The 14,204-nt window shown below is 40.2% G+C and overlaps 1 protein-coding gene across 3 annotated transcripts in view; it reads right to left on the reverse strand.

Annotated features, from left to right (window-relative positions):
• The window catches only part of LOC142256092 (NXPE family member 2-like), a 340,673-nt gene that overhangs the window by 183,148 nt on the left and 143,321 nt on the right, over nt 1-14,204 (reverse strand). For 2 of the 3 annotated variants that reach the window (XR_012727480.1, XR_012727481.1), the window contains exon 3: nt 11,697-12,388. The gene's annotated coding sequence lies outside the window, so the exon portion shown is untranslated. Of the gene's footprint in view, nt 1-11,696; nt 12,389-12,768; nt 12,855-14,204 lie in introns of all 3 variants that reach the window. The other variant, XR_012727482.1, reaches the window with a different exon arrangement.

The following is a 14,204-nucleotide window of genomic DNA, read 5'->3' on the forward strand; positions in this document are numbered from 1 at the left end:
AAAAACACCACATTTCTTGGCAGAAAATCAGCTCATACATAGCTCTGTCTATGAAAAAAATTAAAAAAGTTAAGCCTCTAACAATATGATAACACAAAAAAAGCATCTTTTGTAAATATTCGATTTTATTGTTCCAAAAAATGATGAAATTGAAATATACTCCACATATTTGGTATCAACGTGTCTGTAACGACTCAAACTCTAAATCGATATGCTACTTATTCCACTTAGTGAAGACTATAAATAAAGTAAAACAATGAAAAGGTCAGTATCGCTGTTATGTCTCATAAAAGATCAAATAAAACCAATAACAACTCGCCCTACAAAAGATAAGGCATATAAAGTGCTATCAATAGAAAACTAAAAGGGTATGACTCCCAGTATATGTCAACACAAAAATAAATGAGGTTTTCTTACAAAACACTTTTATTGTGAGAACTTAGTGATGGATAAATAAAACTATTCTCATTAATCGCTCTGACCCCCATAACAAAGTTAAAATGTCACTTATATGACACTGTCAATTTAAAACATAAAATAAAACGCTAATAGAAAAAAACAACCCTGCAATTCTTTCTTTTTACCATCTGCTGCACATTTCTTTTTAAATTAAAATAGGGTCAAAATGGTAACTACACCATTTGATAAATATCTTGTGAGTATAATTTCCAAACTAAGTTCATTTCTGTTGGGTTTCCTCTATATCAATATCTCAGGGGCTCTGCAAATGCAATATGGTGCCAGAAAACCATCACCGCAAAATGTGTATTCCAAATTGCATTTCTTTCCATCTGAGCCTCATTATTTGCCCACAATTGTTCATGACTAATAATGATGAGCGAGCATTCTGACCACTGCTTGACACTCGATCGAGCATCAGGGTACTCTGGTACGCTCAGGACTTGGCCAAGTTTCGTGGGTGCTCGGACGTATCCTTCATGAATGATCCGACACAAAGAGACGGCTCCCTTCTGGGAATGATGGGACCTGGCACTCCAGTAAGAGCCGCTTGCAGCCTCTGAATGGTTCTCAATGGGGGTAAAAATAAACGGGAAAGGTTTATTCTGATTTCATGTCAGATAGTGAGAAAAACCTGCAGATGTGTCTTTTTAGATAGTGTATGGAAACTTCTGGTTTCAACTGTACATGCTGAAATGTCTATTTATGTCAGGACCACAGAATCATCAATCAGTATTTATATTCTGAAATGTCTATGTGTGGCAGGATCATGAAATTATCAATCGGTATTTATATGCTCAAATGTCTATTTGTGGCAGGACCACAGAATTATCAATCAGTATTTATATGCTGAAATATCTATATCTGGCAGGACCACAGAATTATCAATCAGTATTTATATGCTAAAATATCTATATGTGGCAGGACCACAGAATTATCAATCACTATTTATATGCTGAAATATCTATATGTGGCAGGACCACAGAATTATCAATCAGTATTTATATGCTAAAATATCTATATGTGGCAGGACCACAGAATTATCAATCAGTATTTATATGCTGAAATATCTATATGTGGCAGGATCACAGAATTATCAATCAGTATTTATATGCTGAAATATCTATATGTGGCAGGACCACAGAATTATCAATCAGTATTTAAATGCTAAAATATCCGTGCCAGGAGCACAGAGTTATCAATTAGTATTTATCTCCAGTGATATACTCTATATAAAGCATCACCACCCCAATCTGTAGCAGTTTGAAAATGGTGCAGATGCCACATGCCCTCTTGTTATATACAGAGGGACATATGACTTAGGCAGCCATTGACACACGGCCTTGTGTCTGAATGTTGTGGATGATTTCTGTGCCCAGATTGGCTGTGGGAACATCCACACATTTAGGGGAAAAAAGCAGTCTGATGCTCCTCTGACCTTTTCCTACCCCCTCCCCACATCAAACGGAGCCCCCCTCTCGCTTTTCATGCAGCACCACTATCATAGCTAGTGTCATAATAAGGTAGAAGAAAAGCATAAGTGCAAATGCAAAGAGTTACAGAACAAAGGCCGAAATTTTCAATTTTGAGAAAAGTGTTCTGGAATTCGAACCCTAATCTATTCTGTCCCATATAGTTTTTATTCACATTTTTATAATATGAAGATTACAGGAAAGAAACAGTAAGTTATGGGAAAACTAGGTACAGATAGGAAAGGGGGGAAGTAAGGAGTAGAAGTTGTTTTTCAATTGGATCAAGATGCAAATATATAAAAAAAAAATACAAAAAAGTAACTGAACATACATTGTAAAAAGAAAATGAAGTACAAAGATTAATCCACAAAAAGAGATTAATTTGACAGCTCGATTAGACTAAGGTGTGGTGTAAAATGATTGATCCAAGAACACCATATTAAGGAATACTTTTTAAAAATATTTTCTCTCATAGCAAAATTATGTTAAAAAATATTATGTAAAGAAATTCAATCTATAACTTTTTGTAATGTCAGAGCTAATGGTTGTTTCCACTTGGCTTCCAGTAGATTTTTGATTGTCAAAAAAGTATCAGAAATAATGTGTCTATTCAGTATTTGCTAGGAGAAAAAAGTTCCAGGTGGCACTCATTAAATGATGGTGTTCATGTATAGGGAAGGCATCCCAAATGCATATAAGAAAATATACCGATACTTAAATTTCTTCAGAAGTTCTGAAGATTTATTTCTTCAGTCCATTCATGCAAGATGCATAATATTGTTAGGCTTTGCGGCTTCAGCAGCCTTTCTCAAACACACCATGGGGAGATAAGGTATGCACACCAGTGACTATGTAAGGGGAATACATGAAATAGCAGAAACTGCTGTGTGAATACTGACTTGAAAAATCCAATAGCTATATGCAAGAGTGAAAATGTGAAAAATGGAATCTGCATTACTGCCATGAACATATGAATCAAGAAAAATTTAGCTACTGAATTGATCAATGCAATAGAGCCCCAACACTACGCCAAAGTATTTCTCTACGTTGGGGTCCCTAGCTTGTGTGTGTCCTCTCATGCAGTTAAAAAAAAACTTACCATGTATGGGAAGCTGAGACCCAGGCTATTTATGCGTATGATATGGATTGGCAATAGGTGTGGTTGGGGAGGGTTCACAAACGAAAAACTACTAACAATAACGAATAACGTTTGGAACACCATTCTACGTCTGAATGGTGTTCCAAACGTTATTCGTTATTGTTAGTAGTTTTTCGTTTGTGAACCCTCCCCAACCACACCTATTGCCAATCCATATCATACGCATAAATAGCCTGGGTCTCAGCTTCCCATACATGGTAAGTTTTTTTTAACTGCATGAGAGGACACACACAAGCTGGGGACCCCAACGTAGAGAAATACTTTGGCGTAGTGTTGGGGCTCTATTGCATTGATCAATTCAGTAGCTAAATTTTTCTTGATTCATATGTTCATGGCAGTAATGCAGATTCCATTTTTCACATTTTCACTCTTACATATAGCTATTGGATTTTTCAAGTCAGTATTCACACAGCAGTTTCTGCTATTTCATGTATTCCCCTTACATAGTCACTGGTGTGCATACCTTATCTCCCCATAGTGATTTTTTTTAGGTTTTTGCACCCAGTTCAGACGTAGAATGGTGTTCCAAACGTTATTCGTTATTTCTCAAACACACCATCTGCCCCTGGTGGCTGCCAGGGACATGGCTCACGTGAGGACGCCAAGCAGACAGCACTGTGGTGACACTAGTATATATGCAGTGAGAGACATGTGATCTAGATCATGTATGTCTAATCATGAATTCGGCAAATACATCGTCTGCACCGCTCTCTCTAATGGAAGATCCGGGCCATGGTCGGATGCAGAGAAATTATCAGGTGCCACCAGTGGGACTGCGCTTGTGAAGACATCACTGAATATTAAAATATATTTTATAATATTTACTTCTTACATGCACATCATATTTTTTCAGACATGTACTCTGTGTAGCACAGTAATGATACTTACAATTATGACATCTCTGGGATATCTGGGATATCTGGGATGTGGCAACTGGCGATATCTGCATGGGTGCTGTCTCCCTGAAGGGAGATATAAACAGCCATGTTGTACTCAGATCCTGGGACAATTCCAGCAGGGCAACTTTGCAGCTAATGAGTAGAGTTGAGCGATGCTCAAGTCGAATGGTTCGCCAATTTCAAATTTGAGTGATTTTGGGGGGTATTCCAGTCGTTCGACGAACTCGAACGATTTGCTTAAAGCTCGGCAGTTCGAGTTACCATTCGAGAATGGTTCGATCACCAAAAGTGTGGCTTTTCACAGTAAGTATGTGCGCACGTTGCGTATCTGCATGCATCCTGCGTCCCCAGCACAATCCCTCCCTCTTTCCTACTCCCCGATCATGGGCACGAGGCAGCACGGCTGTCACAAAGCTCCGGCGGCTTTTCCTCTTTTGAAAATGGCTGCCGCTTCATTATTCAATCTCGTATTCCCTGCCTTCCCCGACCACCGGAGCCCATGATTGGTTGCAGTCAGACACGCCCCCACGATGAGTGACAGCTGTCTCACTGCAACCAATCACAGCCTCCGGCGGGTCTATATCGTGCAGTAAAATAAATAAATAAACAATAAAAAAACAAAAAAAAAAAAACTGTGGCTCCCCCCAATTTTGATACCAGCCAGGATAAAGCCACACAGCTGGAGGCTGGTATTGTCAGGATGGGGAGCGCCACATTATGGGGAGCCCACCACCCTAACAATATCACCCAGCAGCCGCCCAAAATTGCCGCATCCATAAGATGTGACAGTCCCAGGACTCGACCCAGCTCATCCCAAATTGCCCTGGTGCAGTGGCAATCGGGGTAATAATGGAGTTAATCATGACAGGCGTCTCCCCGACATACCTTCCATGATTAACCTGTAAGTGAAAGTAAATAAACACACACAACAAAAAATCCTTTATTTGGAATAAAAGACAAAAAAACACCCTCTTTCACCATTTTATTAAAATCCCCAAACACCTCCAGGTCCGTCGTAATCCACAGAGGTCCCACAACGCATCCAGCTCTGCTACATAAAGCTGACAGGAGTGCCGTAGAACAGGAGCACTCTGTGTCAGATCCACGGAGCAATGAAGTGAGCCGCGCTGTCAGCGGGGACATCACTGAGGTAATGCCTGCGTGTGCGGTGATGATGGGGGTTATAGTGCCTGCGTGTGCGGTGATGCTGGGGCTTGTAGTGCCTGTGTGTGCGGTGATGATGGGGGTTGTAGTGCCTGCGTGTGTGGTGTTGATGGGGGTTGTAGTGCCTACGTGTGCAGTGATGATCTGGGTTGTAGTGCCTGCGTGTGTGCGAGGATGAGTGCGGTACTGCCGGTGTTTGCCCGCCCATCCATCTGCCTATCCATCTGCCCATCCATCCGCCCATCTATCCATCCATCCACCCATCCATCCGCCCATCCATCCATCCGTCCATCCATCTGTCCATCCATCCATCCGCCCATCCATCCGTCCATCCATCCGTCCATCCGTCCATCCGCCCATCCATCCATCTGCCCATCCATCCATCCGCCCATCCATCCATCCATCCGTCCATCCATGCATCCTTGCAGCTGAACAATCTGCTTCTAGATTCTTTACTGCAGTATATAGGTCAAAATTACCAAATCTTCCTATGCTTTTCATTAGAGGCAGTGGCTCAATGGATAGAGCTCCCACCTAAGGAGTTCAAGTCCTGGCCGTCCCTGTAAAGAATTTAATTTATTTTAAATTATAATTATTTATTTATAATTATAATTTAATTTAATTATGCACTGAGGGGAGGAGCCGGACATCAGCTGTGAGCCGTGAGACACACCTCTAAAATCGGAGCAGTTCACGGAATGAGGCTGCATTGCTCTTTCCTCTCTCTCCTCTCTCTATTCTCTCTCTTTCCCCTCTCTTCTCTCTCTCTCCCTCTCTCTCCTCTCTCTCTCTCTTCTCTCTCTTTTCTCTCTTCTTTCTCTCTTCTCTCTCTTCTCTCTCTCTCCTCTGTCTCTCTCCTCTCCTCTCTCTCTCTTCTCTCCTCTTCTCTCTCTTCTCTCTCTCCTCTCTCTCTTTCTCTCTCTCCTCTCTCTCTTTCTCTCTCTTTTTCTCTCTCTCTTTTTCTCTCTCTTTTTCTCTCTTTTTCTCTCTCTCTTTTTCTCAGTCTCTTTTTCCCTCTCTCTCTTCTTTTGCTCTCTTCTCTCTCTCTCTTTTCTCTCTCTCTTTTCTCTCTCTCAGACCTGGCGATGATCAGCTGATGCGGTCACCTGACGGCATCAGCTGACAGTATAAGTCGAGCGGTGAGGCCGGCTTTTTACCGCCCGGCCGGCTAAACTATCAGCTGCTGCTGTTGGACAGGAGCCGGCACAGAAGTGTGTAGTTTTTTGTTTTTTTTTGCACCGATGCATCACCTGATTGTATAAAAACCATTTATACAATCAGCTGCTTTGTTATGTAATTCAGGCCCTTGAACCTGACACATCGTCTGATCGCTTTGCCTTCCAGCAAACCGATCAGATGATATTAGATCTGGATTGGACGGCGCGGGACCCTTGACCCAGGATTACTGCGGAGGGGGGTTCTTTATTTCAATAAAGATGGAGTCACTAATTGTGTTGTGTTTTATTTCTAATAAAAATATTTTTTTGTGTGTTGTGTTTTTTTTTATCTGTACTAAAAATTCATGGTGGCCATATCTAATATTGGCGTGACACCATGAATTTCGGGCTTAGGGCCAGTTGATAATATACAGCTAGCCCTAACCCCATTATTAGCCAGCGAGCCACCCATCACCAGGGCAGCTGGAAGAGTTGGATACAGCGCCAGAAGATGGCGCTTCTATGAAAGCGCCATTTTCTGGGGCGGCTGCGGACTGTAATTCACAGCAGGGGTGCCCAGAAAGCTTGAGCACCCTGCGCTGCGGATTCCAATCCCCAGCTGCCTAGTTGTACCTGGCTGGACACAAAAATTGGGCAAAGCCCACGTCATTTTTTTTTTAATTATTTCATGAAATTCGTGAACTAATTTAAAAAAAAAAGGGCTACCCTATATTTTCGGTTCCCAGTCGGGTACAAATAGGCAGCTGGGGGTTGGGGGCAGCCCGTAGCTGCCTGCTGTACCTGGCTAGCATACAAAAATATGGCGAAGCCCATGTAGTTTTTGGGGGGGCCAACAACTCTTGCATACAGTCCTGGATGGAGTATGCTGAGCCTTGTAGTTCTGCAGCTGCTGTCTGCTGTCTGTCTGTATGGAGGAGAGCAGACAGTAGCTGCAGAACTACAAGGCTCAGCATCCTCCATCCAGGACTGTATGCAGGAGTTTTTTGCCCCCCCAAATAATAACGTGGGCTTCGCCATATTTTTGAATGCTAGCCAGGTACAGCAGGCACCTACGGGCTGCCCCCAACCCCCAGCTGCCTATTTGTACTCGGCTGGGAACCAAAAATATAGGGAAGCCCTTTTTTTTTAATTATTTAACGAATTTCATGAAATAATTTAAAAAAAAAAGATATGGGCTTCACCCAATTTTTGTGTCCAGCTAGGTACAACTAGGCAGCTGGGGTTGGAATCTGCAGCACAGGTTGGCCCGAGCTTTCTGGGCCCCTCTGCTGAGAATTGTAGTCCGCAGCCGCCCCAGAAAATGGTGCTTTCATAGAAGCGACATCTCTGCAAAACTGCAACTCCATACTGCAAAAAAAAGGCATGCATATTTTAATACAAAGAAGGCAATAGTACAATATACATACAAACATACATAACAATATCTAATTCCATTATAAACCATAAATCTGGATGTTCTTATCAACTAACATTATTAATCACCTCACAGCTCTTAGTATGCTCCCATAACTCTTCAATACTGACAGATCTGGGGTTCTGGTTCTTGTATTCAGAAGATAGCAAAAACAGGGGGTGGAGGGGTTTCACAATGGATAACCTTAATAATTTAAACCAGACCTAAAACGTAGCCTTTAATAAGTGTACATTAATAAGTGATGAAAGGATCACTGAGTAAAAACATGAAATAAAAAATAACACATATGCTACTTGGCCACCAAGCTCAATTAGACCAACGTATTATGTGAGGCACAACAAACAACATCCCATACATACTATACCACCATCTCCTTATGGTTGGACAGAGCCCTAAATTATTTCTTACACAAAGGAACCGCCTTTTGGAGAAATCATTGGGTTTAACGAAATGGGACAAAGTTATAGATCCACAAACCTTTCTATAATAGCTCAGGATCCCGCCCTTCACAATAAATGGGTCCCGTCAAAGAAAAATTAATGTTCTTACCATAATAAACTGGGCACAAGAATAATTGCTGAGGCTTCCTCTTGGTTATCCCAATTTAAATAATAAATATTAAATTATTAAGGTTATCCATTGTGAAACCCCTCCCCCCCCTGTTTTTGCTATCTTCTGAATACAAGAACCAGAACCCCAGATCTGTCAGAATTGAAGAGTTATGGGAGCATACTAAGAGCTGTGAGGTGATTAATAATGTTAGTTGATAAGAACATGGAGATTTATGGTTTATAATGGAATTGTTATGTATGTTTGTATGTATATTGTACTATTGCCTTCTTTGTATTAAAATATGCATGCATTTTTTGGCAGTATGGAGTTCTTTGTCTAAGCAAGTATAAAAAGCCCCTACGCTATAGTTCGGGGCCAGATCGCCAGACCACCTACTGCCTTCTTATCTGGACACCTGCACATGTCTGCATGCTTTGTAACCTTTTTCCTGTATCTGCTCTGTGGCATACTCTAAATAAATCCTCAGCCCCTGCTTGAATAATTGTCTACCTTGTCTTCTTTGATATTGGTGAAGGACTCATTCTTGGACACTCTCATAATCTTAAAGGTTTCACGTCTGAACTCTGGCATAAAAGCTTTGAAAAGTCACAAAATTTAGACACAACTTGCACTTTTGACATTTTCAAACCAGTTTCTTCCAGTATGTCCCACAGTATGTCCCAACAAAATATTACAAACAGGCAAAAAGATATCAAAAGCAATTTATTATTGATTAAAACAAACACAACAGACAATTAAAAACACCATGATCGGGATGTGTGGGAGGTCAGAAAAATCACAAGGCGGTCAGAAAATAGTATCAATATCAAAGAGTGTATACAAGATGTTAATCTAAAATGGCAAAAAACAAGTCACAATATACAAAAAGTGTAGACATATGTATAAATATATATCAGCCACATAACAGTTGATACAGAAATTCATATGTACAAATATAGTGTGGCCAAAAAATGATCTAAAGTGCTCTAGTGAATGTAAACAAAAGGACCGTTACTATAGATCACAGAATGCAAAAGGTATAAACATATGTACATTTATATCTCAGCCATGTCAAAAACAATTAATACAGAAAGTCATATACAGTACAGACCAAAAGTTTGGACACACCTTCTCATCTCTAGAACAACTATTAAGAGGAGGGTTTGTGCAGCAGTCCTTCATGGTAAAATAGCTGCTAGGAAACCACTGCTAAGGACAGGCAGCAAGCAGAAGAGACTTGTTTGGGCTAAAGAACACAAGAAATGGACATTAGACCAGTGGAAATCTGTGCTTTGGTCTGATGAGTCCAAATTTGAGATCTTTAGATCCAACCACCGTGTCTTTGTAGAAAGGTGAACGGATGGACTCTACATGGCTTGTTCCCACCGTGAAGCATGGAGGAGGAGGTGTGATGATGTGGGGGTGCTTTGCTGGTGACACTGTTGGGGATTTATTCAAAATTGAAGGCATACTGAACCAGCATGGCTACCACATTATCTTGCAGTGGCATGCTATTCCATCCGGTTTGCGTTTAGTTGGACCATCATTTTTTTTTCAACAGGACAATGACCCCAAACACACCTCCAGGCTGTGTAAGGGCTATTTGACTAAGAAGGAGAGTGATGGGGTGCTATGCCAGATGACCTGGCCTCCACAGTCACCAGACCTGAACCCAATCGAGATGGTTTGGGGTGAGCTGGACCACAGAGTGAAGGCAAAAGGGCCAACAAGTACTAAGCATCTCTGGGAACTTCTTCAAGACTGTTGGAAGACCATTTCCGGTGACTACCTCTTGAAGCTCATCAAGAAAATGCCAAGAGTGTGCAAAGCAGTAATCAACGCAAAAGGTGCATTCTTTGAAGAACCTAGAATATAAGACATATTTTCAGTTGTTTCACACTTTTTAAGTATTGCATTTCACATGTTTTAATTCATAGTTTTGATGCCTTCAATGTGAATCTACAATTTTTAGAGTCATGAAAATAAAGAAAACTCTTTGAATGAGGAGGTGTGTCCAAACTTTTGGTCTGTACTGTATAAATATACTGTGACCAGTATGTACTGTGGCCAAAATAATGCTCTAAAGTGCCCTGGTGCATGTAAACAAAAGGACCATTACTATAGATCACACAATGCAAAGGTATAAACATATGTGCATGTATATGTCAGCCACATCAAAAACAGTTAATGCAGGAACGAAACGGTGGTGAAACGGTCGTTGGAGTGGTGTGAAGAGCTGTTAAATGATCTGGGTATGGTTTAATCAATATCTTTTCTTATGATACTTCTATTATGGCAATGGTCCTTTGTTTATATGCACTAGGGCACTCTAGGTTTTTGTTTGGCCACAGTATATTTATGTATATGAACTTCTGCATTAACTGTTTTTGATGTGGCTGACATATACATGCACATAGGTTTATAACTTTGCATTTTGTGATCTATAGTAATTGTCCTTTTGTTTACATGCACTAGGGCACTTTAGATCATTTTTTGGCCACAGTACATTTTTACATATGAATTTCTGTATCAACTGTCTGTTATGTGGCTGATATATATTTATACATATGTCTACATTTTTTGTATATTGTGACTTGTTTTTTGCCATTTTAGATTGTTAACATCTTGTATACACTCTTTGATATTGATACTATTTTCTGACCACCCTGTGATGTTTCTGTCCTCCCACACATCCCGATCATGGTGTTTTTAATTGTCTGTTGTGTTTGTTTTAATCAATAATAAATTGCTTTTGATATCTTTTTGCTTGTTTGGAATATTTTGTTGGGACATACTTTTGTTATATTCCTGAGGCTGGTACCAAATTATTTGGTGAAATAGCCTTCTAATTATAGGTTTATATACAGTTTCTCCCAGTGCTGCCAAAATGGATGGAGCTGGAGTGGGGTGCAACATCACAACTCATCTAATTTATGATGAGCTGTGGTGTTCCAGTACCTGACCAGAGTGATATTACTGGCGTAGCACACAAAGGCACATGCCACTCGTCAGACACTCCTGCCGATTCATGAAGAGGCATCCATCGCTTCATGAATCAGAGGCATCTCAATCCAGCACGACCCTCATCAACTTCAGTGAATACAATGAAAGTCTTGATGAATCAAGGCCACAATCTTCTCAATCATATCAAGACTGTTATAGAAATGTACTGGAAAAGTAACATCTAGTCAGCGAAGAAGATGCTAGTCACAGTTCTGGTCACATGTTGCAGATGAGGCATGGAACGGGTGTTGTTTAATGTAATTTTTTCAATTTTAAGAGATTACAATCTGAATACTAAAGGTGGTGTCAGAATAATTTTTTGAATACAAATGTACGTTAATTGTTGTATCCCTTGCAACCAAAGTTAATCTTTATAAAACTAAGAAATACACTTACTGGTCAAATAGACTCTTCTCAGTTGTAGTAAGTAATGTCCTGTCTTTTCTCCACCAACTTCTTACTTCACTGAGAGACTCACAACTAAAATTCTCAGGTTTGATACAATAGAAGTATTCTTCATCTCGCAAGTCTTTATACTCACAAAGTTTTTGTTTTTTATTCAGGTGAAATCCACATTCAACTTCACTCTGCCCCTGTGGTCTTGTGTACTTGCCGGAATGGTCTACATAGCCATGCCATTTATTTCTATAAGTCCATATAGCTGATGCCCCTTCACTTGGATGCATTAGAAGTACATCAACATTAACTTTACCTTCCCAGAATAATATGAAATGGACATGATAGGTACCATTATTAAAATCTTCAATCCTTCCTGAAGATCCGGCTTCAAGTTCTGGTGTTGATATCCGGGCTCTTAAAAAGTCTCCTCCATAAGTTTTCCTATTTCCCAAATAATCAAACATATCCACCTGGACAGTCAAATGGTCTCCAACACAATATCTGTCTTTTGGATTTTTTAAGTGGACCTGGCTATTTTTTGCACTTGTTGTAATTGATTTATTAGTTATATTTATCCTGGGAATCCTTTGATTTATCTGAAGAAGGATTTTGTCTGTTGTCTTTTGAATGTCAGATACAGATTGAATCGCTGTAGTTGAAACAATCATGGGGATCACTGGTCTGAAACACTATGCAGAAGAAAAACGTTTAGAATTAGTTGGCTCACATGTTCACCATAGTCTTTGATTTTTCAAAAATATACAATTAAAGTAATTTTAAAATAATTGACTTCCAAAATCTTACAAACATATAAAATATAAGTGTACGCAATAGAAATGAAGAAATCCTTTTACATTCAAATTGCTTGCTGAAAAAAATACAATTTCCTGTAAATTGATTTGCCTTATATTGCAAGGAGTGATAAGCTAGCAATAAAATGCTCGGGTGCTCAACTCGAGCAACGAGTATAATTGAAGTCAATGGGAAGCGCAAGCACTTTTCCACAAGATCCTCCCAGGAGGCCTGGAGTAGAAATGAACCTTTGAAAGTTCGGTTCACTGAGGCTTACCGAACAAACACTTTGTTCGATGAACTGTTTGCCAAACCGGACACGGAACCTTTTCGAACCCCACTGGATTCATAGGGAGGCCAAGCCTAAGGCAGAGAAAACAACTTTAAGGGGGTCTAAAAGCTTCTAAAACAGCAAAAATATGTTTTACACTGCAGCCTACCTGTTTTGGCAAAGCCATTAGCTCCCTAGACTATTGACATAAAAAATATTGACATGTATGAGAGACAGGTGTAGGGCTGGTGCTTCCATACCCCTGCCAGTACAGACACAACACGACTTGGAGACCCATCTTGGAGTCTTGATATTTAAAAACATTTCAGGCTGACAGCAAGACAGTGGCATCAATCCCCTTCCATTTACCCATAGTGTCTTTGCACATCAGTCAGGTATGGTCTATGCCACACACAGGATATGGCCTAACATCGATTTTTAAAATCAAGACGTAGATGAGTGACAGGATAAGGCCTCTTGCTCCCACACCCCAGCTAATACAGACAAAACACAACTTGGAGACCCATCTTGGAGTCTCAATATTTAAAAACATTTCAGGCAGACAGCAGGACTGTAGCATCAATTGCCCCCCACAATTACCCCATAGTGTCTTGCACAGCAGTTGGGTATGGGCCATGTATATTTCCATTTTTAAAATCAAGAGCTATTGGTACTCTTGCTCCCACACCCCTGCCAGTACAGGCAAAAGAGACCCTACTTGGAGTCTCATATTTCCAAAAATTAAGGTCAGACAACAGGAAAAGTGGCAACAATTGGCACAGACTGCAAATAGTACAAGCAAGGAGGAGGAGGATGCACAGCCGCAGTAGTAGTGACAATGGATATAAGGATGCACAATTGTCAAGCAAAGGCAACAGATAAGGGAGAAAAAGCGCTTGACAAAATATGGCACTCACTCAATGAATAAAAATTACAAAGTTTTATTAGTCCATAATTAAAACCATACAGCAATAGATAAAAATTGACACCACCATATAAACCAAGGGCCCCTTATGCACCTAAGTTCCTTAAATATATAGTGGTATAAATCTTACCAAATAGCAGAGAAAGCTCCTAATAGAGCACAAGAAAATATAGGGGAATATCTCAATACTATCAGAAAATGCAAGGTAGGACAAGGTCTACAAAACAACCATATAAACATATAGAAGTGAAGCACACCAAGCATATAATATAGCTGATATATATTCCCACTATAACCAGATAAGGTATAGAAAAATCCTTGCTTGTATCAAAATTAGCATAAGCATATGATAATAAGCCAAATCTAGTACATGAATGAGAGATACAAATATCATTGAGCAGCAAGATAAGGTGCAAAGGAGACCTGACCCATCGCGTTTCGCCTATCACGGCTTCATCAGGAGTAAGTGTGCTGCTCAATGATATTTGCATCTCTCATTCATGTACTAGATTTGGCT

Source organism: Anomaloglossus baeobatrachus, chromosome 11 (assembly GCF_048569485.1).
Source record: "Anomaloglossus baeobatrachus isolate aAnoBae1 chromosome 11, aAnoBae1.hap1, whole genome shotgun sequence".
Lineage (NCBI taxonomy): Eukaryota > Metazoa > Chordata > Amphibia > Anura > Aromobatidae > Anomaloglossus > Anomaloglossus baeobatrachus.